Here is a 9,192-nt window from a genome sequence, read left to right on the forward strand (position 1 = left end):
TTTATCCCCCCCCCCTTTTCCTCCCCAATTGTATCCACCCAATTACCTCACTCTTCCAAGCTGTCCCGGTCACTGCCCCACCCCCTCTGCCGATTCAGGGAGAGCTGCAGACTACCACATGCCTCCGCCAATATATGTGGAGTCGCCAGCTGCTTTTTTTCACCTGACAGTGAGGAGTTTCGCCAGGGGAACGTAATGTGTGGGAGGATCACGCTATTCCCCCCAGTTCCTCCTCCCCCCTGAACAGGTGCCCCGACCGACCAGAGGAGGCGCTAGTGCAGCGACCAGGACGCATACCCACATCCTGCTTCCCACCCGCAGACACGGCCAATTGTGTCTGTAGGGACGGCCGACCAAGCCGGAGGTAACACGAGGATTCGAACCGGCGATCCCCGTGTTGGTAGGCAACGGAATAGACCGCTACGCCACTCGGATGCCCGCTGTCATTTTTTGATGAAAGGGCAAAAGATCCTGTGCAGGATAAGTGGTTTGGATAACGGATGGATGGGTAAAAAGATAGCTAATGAAAAGGCATACCCGACCGCCAAACCACCATCCTAAAAATTAATATATTACAGTTCAATACAAAATCCTGTTTCTTTTCTTGGGCAAAGAAACATTTCAGTCAAATAGATTTAGCTATGACATTACAAGAGGTCACAGTATGTGGGGCAGACAAGACTGGTAATAAATGACGCAAGGAAAGAAAAGAGAGTAAAACAACACTCCTCAAAACATTTGCAAAGTTCTTTAACGTAAATAGAACCAAACTAAAATTAGATATGTGTAAAATATCTCCCTGCCTAACGGTTCTTCTCTGGTGCCGTCATGTATTAGCAACGTCATAACAGCCCCTAACAGAGTATGACAGGACAGCGACATCTGCACATTTCTCCGAGCTCTTGAACAAGAATAAAAACGACAAGAATAATGATCTAACACTAATATTTAAACACCAATTTAACCTTGTATCAATCCAGTAGTGATGGCAACAGTATAGACGGCAACTTAAGTGTTTGTAAATTGCCATTTTCACATTTATTACCCATGTGCTCTGGCTTTCTGAGATACAAATACTGATTCGGCCTACCTGAGAGATGGCAGGCAGACCTTGTTCGCGCTTTCAGCCCCCCTCCCCAAATTCTCTGGTTAATTATTAGGGATGCACCGAAAATTCGGCCACCGAAAATTTTCGGCCACCGAAAATGGCCCAAAAGTGCATTTTCGGTTTTCGGCCGAAAGACCTAAATCACCGAAACAACACGGCCGAAACACAATTGTGATGACGTAAGCAAAAAGCGCCGCCAGCACACGGTCATCTGGATAAGAGCCAACATGTCTGCGGCGTGGACGTATTTCAATATCTCGGAGAAAGACCCACGGACAGCGATTTGCAAAACATGCAATGCTGAAATTTCAAGAGGGGGTGTGTCTGCAAAGAGTTTCTCCACGTCGGGTTTAATTTATCCTCTGAAATCCAAACATCCCGATTGCCATTCTGAATATGAGAAGAATGCGGCGCAGAAAAGAAAGGTCAATCCGAGCACGCCCACTCCGTCTGTAGCGGACTTATTTGAAAAGGCAAGAAAGTTTTCCAGTGATTTTCCTAAGCTAAGGCAAAGGGCATAACACAAAACATTATGGAGTTTATTGCCTCAGACGATCAGCCGTTCTCTGTCATAGAAGATGTGGGATTTCGTAGGCTGATTGATCACATTGAGCCCCGTTATGCCATGCCAAGCAGACGGCATTTCTCAGACATGTTAGGTTACCTGAGCTGTTTAATGTTGTTGCAACTCATGTCCATGAGCTTATAGCATCAGATATTACAGCTATCAGTTTCACGACCGACATATGGAGCTCAGACGTCAGCCTCACCAGCATGCTCAGTCTAACCGCACTGTAGATCGATACAGATTTCAAGCTGCAAAAGATTCTGCTCTATTCACAAGCGTTTAGCGGGTCACATACAGCAGCAGCCATTTCTGCTGCATTCGCCAATATGTTCGACACCTGGCATATCGACCGATCTAAAGTGCATGCCATAGTCAGTGACAATGCAAGAAATATGGCAAAAGCGATAGAAGACAGCCAGCTGAAAGGAATACGGTGCATGGCCCACACACTACATCTGGCTGTGAATGAGGGAGTGTTGTCTCAGCGCAGCGTAAAAGACCTATTGGCTATAGGCAGAAGAATTGTTGGCCACTTTAAACATTATCAGCTGGCCTATTCCCGCTTACAGTCTATGCAAGATCAGTTTGGAACAGCAATAAAACGGTTTCAACAAGACGCGAGTACACGCTGGAACAGCACTTTTTACATGCTGGAAAGCCTCTGCGCAAAAGCGAGTCTTGGCTGCATACAGCGCAGATCACGAGCTCCCCGCGACATTCACTTCACACCAGTGGGTCTTAATAGAGAACATTCTCTCTCTTCTTGCCCCCTTTGAGCAGTTAACTAAAGAGATCAGCTCCGCTGATGTATCTGTAGCAGACGTTATTCCGTTAATTGCGGCACTAAAGCGTCTTCTAAGCAAAGAGGTTGAGACGGACCACGGAGTGAAAACAAGGAGAAGCACACTCTTAAGAGTCTGTCAACACACGTTTCACTGAGATCTATTCGGATCCTCTGCACTTCATCGCGACTGTACTTGATCCGCATTATAAGGATCATTACTTGGATGTGGGATTAAAGCAGCGCGCACGTGAAATGATCCAGGCCGCGATGGATGCGGACAACCCGCTTGGAGACGGACCAGCGCACAGCGCGGGAGGAGAGCAGAGCGCAGAAAAAAGGGCTCGTCTCTGCACCAGATGAGGAGCATGCACCTTCCTTGTCTGATAGGTTCAATGAGCTCCTGCAAGAGAGTGCCCCAAATAATAGGTAGGCTATTCTGTTCTGACTTACTATATGTGACTATCAGATGATTTTATTTTTCTGCTAGACAGTTTTTATTTTATTTGATAAAAATGTTTATGCACTGGCCCTTTATCTTTCTCAAATATCAGGCAGACAACAAGCTCAACCGCTCAACAGTTGGATGGTTATCTGTCTGAAGTCCCCATCTCCAGAAGTGATAACCCTCTTGCCTACTGGAGAAATAACCATGGCCGCTTTCCTGACCTGGCAAAGATGGCACGCAAGTACTTGTCTGCTCCGTGCACAAGCACTGACAGCGAGAGACTGTTCAGTGCTGCAGCTCATGTTCTCGATGAGAAGAGGAACAGACTTCACTGTGATAAAGCAGAGAAGCTACTCTTCATCAAGAAAAACCTGCCACTTTACCTCAAGAAGTAGAATGGGCGTGAGTCTATTGTTAAAATATTTGTTTTCCACTTTGCACATCCACAATTCTTGTTATTAAATGCCTACAGGCTATGGCAATCTTTGTTTTGATACACTGTTATGTTGTAGGCCTACAGAGAAAATATTGCTCTATCTTTCAGCAGTTGCACTTGTTCTGAATGCACTTTGTTGTAGTAGTCCTACAGAGAAAATTTTAAAAGGCACTTGACTTAAATGCACTATTGTGTTTTTATGAGAGAACATATTTAATTTTACAATCTTTCAGCAGGCCAGTCAGTTATAGGCCTGTACATTATTATTTAATGTATACATGAGTGGGATCAAGTTAAACATTTTGTTTTGAATTTTAATTTATATTGTGCATTGTTGTAATGTCAGTGCTAAATAAATATTTTAATACTTTTGTAATTGATTTATTCTTTGAATTGCAATGCCTTGATTTTAGTGAGGTTAGTACACAGTCATAGCCATAAATGCAATGGTTCTAATAATTGACATAATCATGTCTTTCAGTGTTTCGGTTTTCGGCCTTGGTTTCCTCATTTTTGGTTTTCCGTTTCGGCCAAGAATTTTCATTTCGGTGCATCTCTATTAATTATGTAGATGAATTTCATGTAATGAATTTGAATTGTTAATTTAATCAGAGCTTGTAGTTGTGAAGTGCTGCAATAGTTACTGGCCTCATTCATCTCAGTTTGGGTTGTACGTGTCCCCACTTTCCCTCTTGATGTCCTAAATTAACCTTGACTACACAGTAAGCTAAACAGCCATACACACAGAATACTGCAAGAAAATCCAATTTCCATTTCCAGTAGCAGGTATGCTTGTATCAAACACTGATCAAAAGCTACATACTTTCTTCCAAATTATTTAATATGACCTGGCATAACAGGAGCACTGATCATGTGAAGTAAAAACACGAGACAAATTTTAATCCTCACAAAAATAACTGAGAATGTATCACATTGTAAACTATTTTATGCTGTCTAATAACCGTTTATAGCCTTGGGTATTCAGGACAGTGAAGGTTAGGTTTAGCTGCCCAAAATGCTTTAAAAATCATGAGGCTGAAAGTTGTTCTTTGCAGGCTATATTTGATCAAGATTTTATGTGTCGTCCAAAAATGAAAGGTCTGTCAGAATAAACCAAAGGAATGTAACCTAAAGAACATGATATTTATTCATTAGGTTTTCAAATGCAGAAAGCTCAAAATTATCTGGTAACTGCAAATGAAATCTGTGAATGTATACTAGTTAACAGGAGCTCTTAACTAATGCATAGTCAACAAAGTGGTGTTACCTAGTGCTTTACAAATTCATTATCTGTTGGTAGACAATTCTTAACAAGATGCCCTTCATCCAAACCCACATCTGATGGGTAACGACAGCCATTATGCCCTTGACCTTATTAACAATAATAAATGAAACTAACTGGAATTGTCCTTTGGCTCATGCTATGGTAAAACACTAATGGGTGTCTCCACTCCCAGCAATGCCAGATTATCCTGAAAGTTTTCCTTAACCTTTTCATCATCACAGTTATGGTCATCATAATCATTGTAGCTGCATGCATCTGAATCAGAATCAGATTTATTAGCCATGTAGGCTTGCACATACATGGAATTTGACTCTGGTTTCATGGCTCTCTCAGTATACTTAACATAGAATAACAACACTACAACACAATCTTCAAATATATACACAAGGATTGACTTATACAGGCGAAATAATAGGTGATAAAGGTGCAATGGTGCAGAGAATATATCAGAGATGCTGAAATCGATGTTAGCAGGTTACTTACATACATACCTGAGGTAGATGGATATGACAGAGCGTACCAGTATAGCTACAATGTACAGTACAGTATGGTATATACAAAATGGTTGCCATTTATTTGACAAGTAAGAATGCAAATAAGAATGTTAATACAGGCTAACAGCTGCGTGGCTTCGGGCTGATGTCTCCATCAGCCCGAAGACATAAAAACAAATGTCTCAGGATGAACCTAAGCTCTGAAATTATCATGCTGCTGGTCGATAGGCATCAACAGCTCAAACAATGTAAAGTTGCTATGGGGATTTTTTCTAACTGATTATTTATCAGTCTCAATGTGATTCTGATGCATCTAAATGACCGACATAAGCAAATCAGACGTCAGCGAGAAGATTAGATATTGCTAAATAATGATTCCAAACACTCATCTACCGGTCAGATTCTCCATTAAATCTGATAATTTGATTTTCTGCACACGGACAGCATACATAGAGCCACAATCAGAGAAACTTCACTGCTATATAGCCTATTTCACAAACACCCGTTTTCCCAAAAAACCAACACATCTCTTTCTCTCATCTTCAATTCAAAACAATTTCAGGAGCTTTCAGAGGGTGAATGTAGATCTTGGTGAAAAGAGGAAATGCTTATGCCAAGTGAAATCGTTTTTCTACGAAACACTTTTGCTTTTGTCCACAGGTGCTCACAAGGCCAACGAAAATCCAATTGAGGAGGTCAACTCATGTATGCAGCCTCCTGGCTAAAATAGTCAAGTCAATTTTATTTCATTCATTCATCATCCAAACCGCTTATCCTGCTCTCAGGGTCGCAGGGATGCTGGAACCTATCCCAGCAGTCATTGGGCGGTAGGCGAGGAGACACCATGGACAGGCCGCCAATCCATCACAGGGCATTTTTCCATGTTTTCAATGTTTCTATTAGTCTAAGATTTAATTTGTATTTGCATAGCCCGATATCACAAGTAGAACAGAACTTACATGGGTTTAAAGATACCGTAATTTCCGGACTACAAGTCGCCGTTTTTTTTTACTCATCTGGCTGGCCCTTCGATTTATATTCCAACGCGATTTATACAATGTAATTTTGTGGGACGAAGCGACCCTCCGCGACCCTGAGAGCAGGATAAACGGTTAAGACAATGGATGGATGGATGGACGGAATACACTGCATTTCAAATAAGGCCACTAGATAGCACTGTTTAATCTTGTGACTCAACTGAAAATACTGTACAACAGTGATGCACGGGTTTGGGTAAGCTTACTAGAAAATATCACAGGTTCGGACAGGCAGGTCAAAAGGTGATAAAGCAACGCTCCGAGTAAGTTATCAATAACCCCCCCCCCGCTCTAACACACACACACAGCTTCATCATCAATCTGTGATTGTGGTTTTAGTCAGTGCATGTGTTTTAGTGTTGAGGCTTCACCTACGAGTATGAGTTTTTTCCCTAAGTGGTATCTGCAGTTTTTTTTTACACTGCCAAAATACGGTAATCCCGTTTTTTTGGTTTTTTTTACAACTGTAAACTACTAATAAGGCACGTTAGCCCCTAGCTAACGGGTCTGACCCTTTAGCCAAGCGGTTAGCGATGTCGCCTTGTGGTGCAGTACACCCCGTATCGAATCCCGCACCGTGCAAAAAAATAACCGGTTACACAACCTAGGTCTTATTTCTGTAGTTTTTGCCTTGAGCGTCATTTTGGAGACTTTGGACATGGGACCACTACCACAGAGAGCTATGTAATGTTGTCTTTTGGGGCAATGGAACACGAGCCCCAAACCTGTCCTTTCAACGACAACAACAACCTGTTAGACTGAGTAGCTGATTTCCCATGACCTGACTTCTCCATCGCGCTAGCCGGGTAGCTTGTTGATTATTACCACTGTAAACTACTAATAAGACACGTTAGCCCCTAGCTAACGGGTCTGACCCTTTAGCCAAGCGGTTAGCGATGTCGCCTTGTGGTGCAATACACCCCGTATCGAATCCCGCACCGGGCAAGAAAATAACAGATTACATTGGTGGCAGCGGTGGGATCCGGAAGTGTGCAGATCCTCAGAAGTCTCTTCGGAGCGCGGGAATAACAAAGCACGAGGGCGCGCTTCCGGGGAGGGTGACGACTGTAAACTACTAATAAGACATGTTAGCCCCTAGCTAACGGGTCTGACCCTTTAGCCAAGCGGTTAGTGATGTCGCCTTGTGGTGCAGTACACCCCGTATCGAATCCCGCACCGGGCAAGAAAATAACCGGTTACACCACTACCTATAGTAAGTTATAATAGTAAATTCTTGCAAGATGAACCAGGAAGTAGCACAGCAATGCGAACGACCAATGATAACAATGAACATTTCGGGTGATAACTTTAAAAACATGCACTTTCGTTTTCTCTCCCAAATACACGGTTTAGGTCCTAGATAGGTGAGTTGCATTGGACTTGTTGAAGCATGTCCGACGCTTGTGTTCGGTTGCCCCGTAAGACGGCATTATAAAGCTGTGCATTGCGGTGATCCCGTATCAAAGACCTCCACGATGAATCCAGTGAGCAAAACGATACCATAGCTAATACGCATGATGGCAACAATCTAAAATAAGATCAAGACTGTAAAAACAAAAAGCAAAAACAAATATCCTTAAACAACCCCACCCGCCCCCTTAAAAAACAAACAAACCTTGGTGTAGTGAAACTGGGGGATCTGCACACTATGTACAATGCAAACACCCCAACAGAATGGGTGCAAGCCCCATCCAAAAATTTAGAAAAAAAAGTTCTGCTTCTGAATTCGAACTATCCACCCCGACTTTTGCAGCAGTTGTGCTGCAGTGACGGAAGAAACGACCAGTCAGCTGGTCAGCTTTTGTGCTACAACGCTGCCCGTCTGTCTGTCTGTCTGTCCGTCCGTCCGTCCGTCTGCAGCGCAGCGGCCGCGGAGAGGGGAGGAGGAGGCGTCACCGGGGGTACGCCTACATCACAGAGTCACGGCGCCAGCAGAGAAATCAAAGTCTATGAACACGTTGGAGAAGTCGTATCCACAAAAAAAACCCCAAAGCCCCCCAAAAACAAAAAAGGGTGGGTAAATATGCCGACGTTTTCGCAGCCCCCCACTCCCCCGGCTCCCTGCTCCGAGACACCGGGATGTGACAGAGGGGCCGGCAGACACAAGTCTCCGAAATGCGCCCTCCTTCGCCATCGACGTAACAACATGTCGGCAAAGGACGGCCATATTTTGCTGGTTATGTCGACACAGGGGGAGGAAAAGTAGACACCATGTTCTCCCTCTCTCCGTGTCTCTAAATCCCCGTTATGGTTTCGACACCGTATCCCCCCTCAGTCAAACTTACCCGAAGCGAACGCAGCAATTACCAACTTGTTTCAGTCAGCGGACGAAAACACTGTTTGGGTAACGCAGGTGGAAACGACAGGGCCAATCAAAGTTCACACGGCCTGGCGAGTTAAAACATACGGAGGCGTGCGGATGTTTGAAAGACGCACGGGCACGGAGGAAGTGTGCTATAGGGGAGAGAGGGGGAGAAACACATGCAGTTTTTAACTTGGGTGACTTGTTTTTTTTTGGCGGGTGGGGGGGGCGTTTTCAAATTAAAGATACCGGAGGAATAGTTTCAACGATTCTTACCTGCCCGCGGACCTTGGCACGACGCGAAGGTGTCTGGCGTAAATCCGAAATGAGGGGTTCGCCGACGAATAACACACGTACTACGGCCCAACACAACTGAACATCCAGCCGGGGAACGGTCGACAAGGAAAAAAAAAATCGCGATCACAAGGAGGATCTACGCCAAAAGCCACATGACCGCCGACGTCAGCGTACGTATTTGCATGCGGCACCCGGGAGCCGGCGTTCATCCGTCGGCGGTCCATGCTATTAGTGCTGCTATAAGTTATAGGGGGGTGGGGGGTCCGGACAGAAACCAACTTCCTGTTCAAGAGGCTGGCCGGTGTCCGTGCTGCAAGAGCAACGCTTCCTGATGTGAAAATGAATGGATTGTGTCTGGCTGTCATGTCGTCTCCGTGTTGATATGCTCTCTCTCTCTCTCTTTCTCTCTCTCTCTCTCTCTCTCTCTCTCTCTCTC

At 44.4% G+C, this 9,192-nt stretch overlaps 1 protein-coding gene across 1 annotated transcript in view; it reads right to left on the reverse strand.

The window, feature by feature from the left end:
- zhx2a (zinc fingers and homeoboxes 2a) overlaps window positions 1–8,980 on the reverse strand; it is a 46,730-nt gene extending 37,750 nt beyond the window's left edge. The window contains exon 1 of the mRNA XM_056285702.1: window positions 8,736–8,980. The gene's annotated coding sequence lies outside the window, so the exon portion shown is untranslated. The remainder of the gene's footprint in view (window positions 1–8,735) is intronic.
- Between the last annotated feature and the right edge of the window lie 212 nt (window positions 8,981–9,192).

Source organism: Lampris incognitus, chromosome 9, assembly GCF_029633865.1.
Source record: "Lampris incognitus isolate fLamInc1 chromosome 9, fLamInc1.hap2, whole genome shotgun sequence".
Classification (NCBI taxonomy): Eukaryota; Metazoa; Chordata; class Actinopteri; order Lampriformes; family Lampridae; genus Lampris; species Lampris incognitus.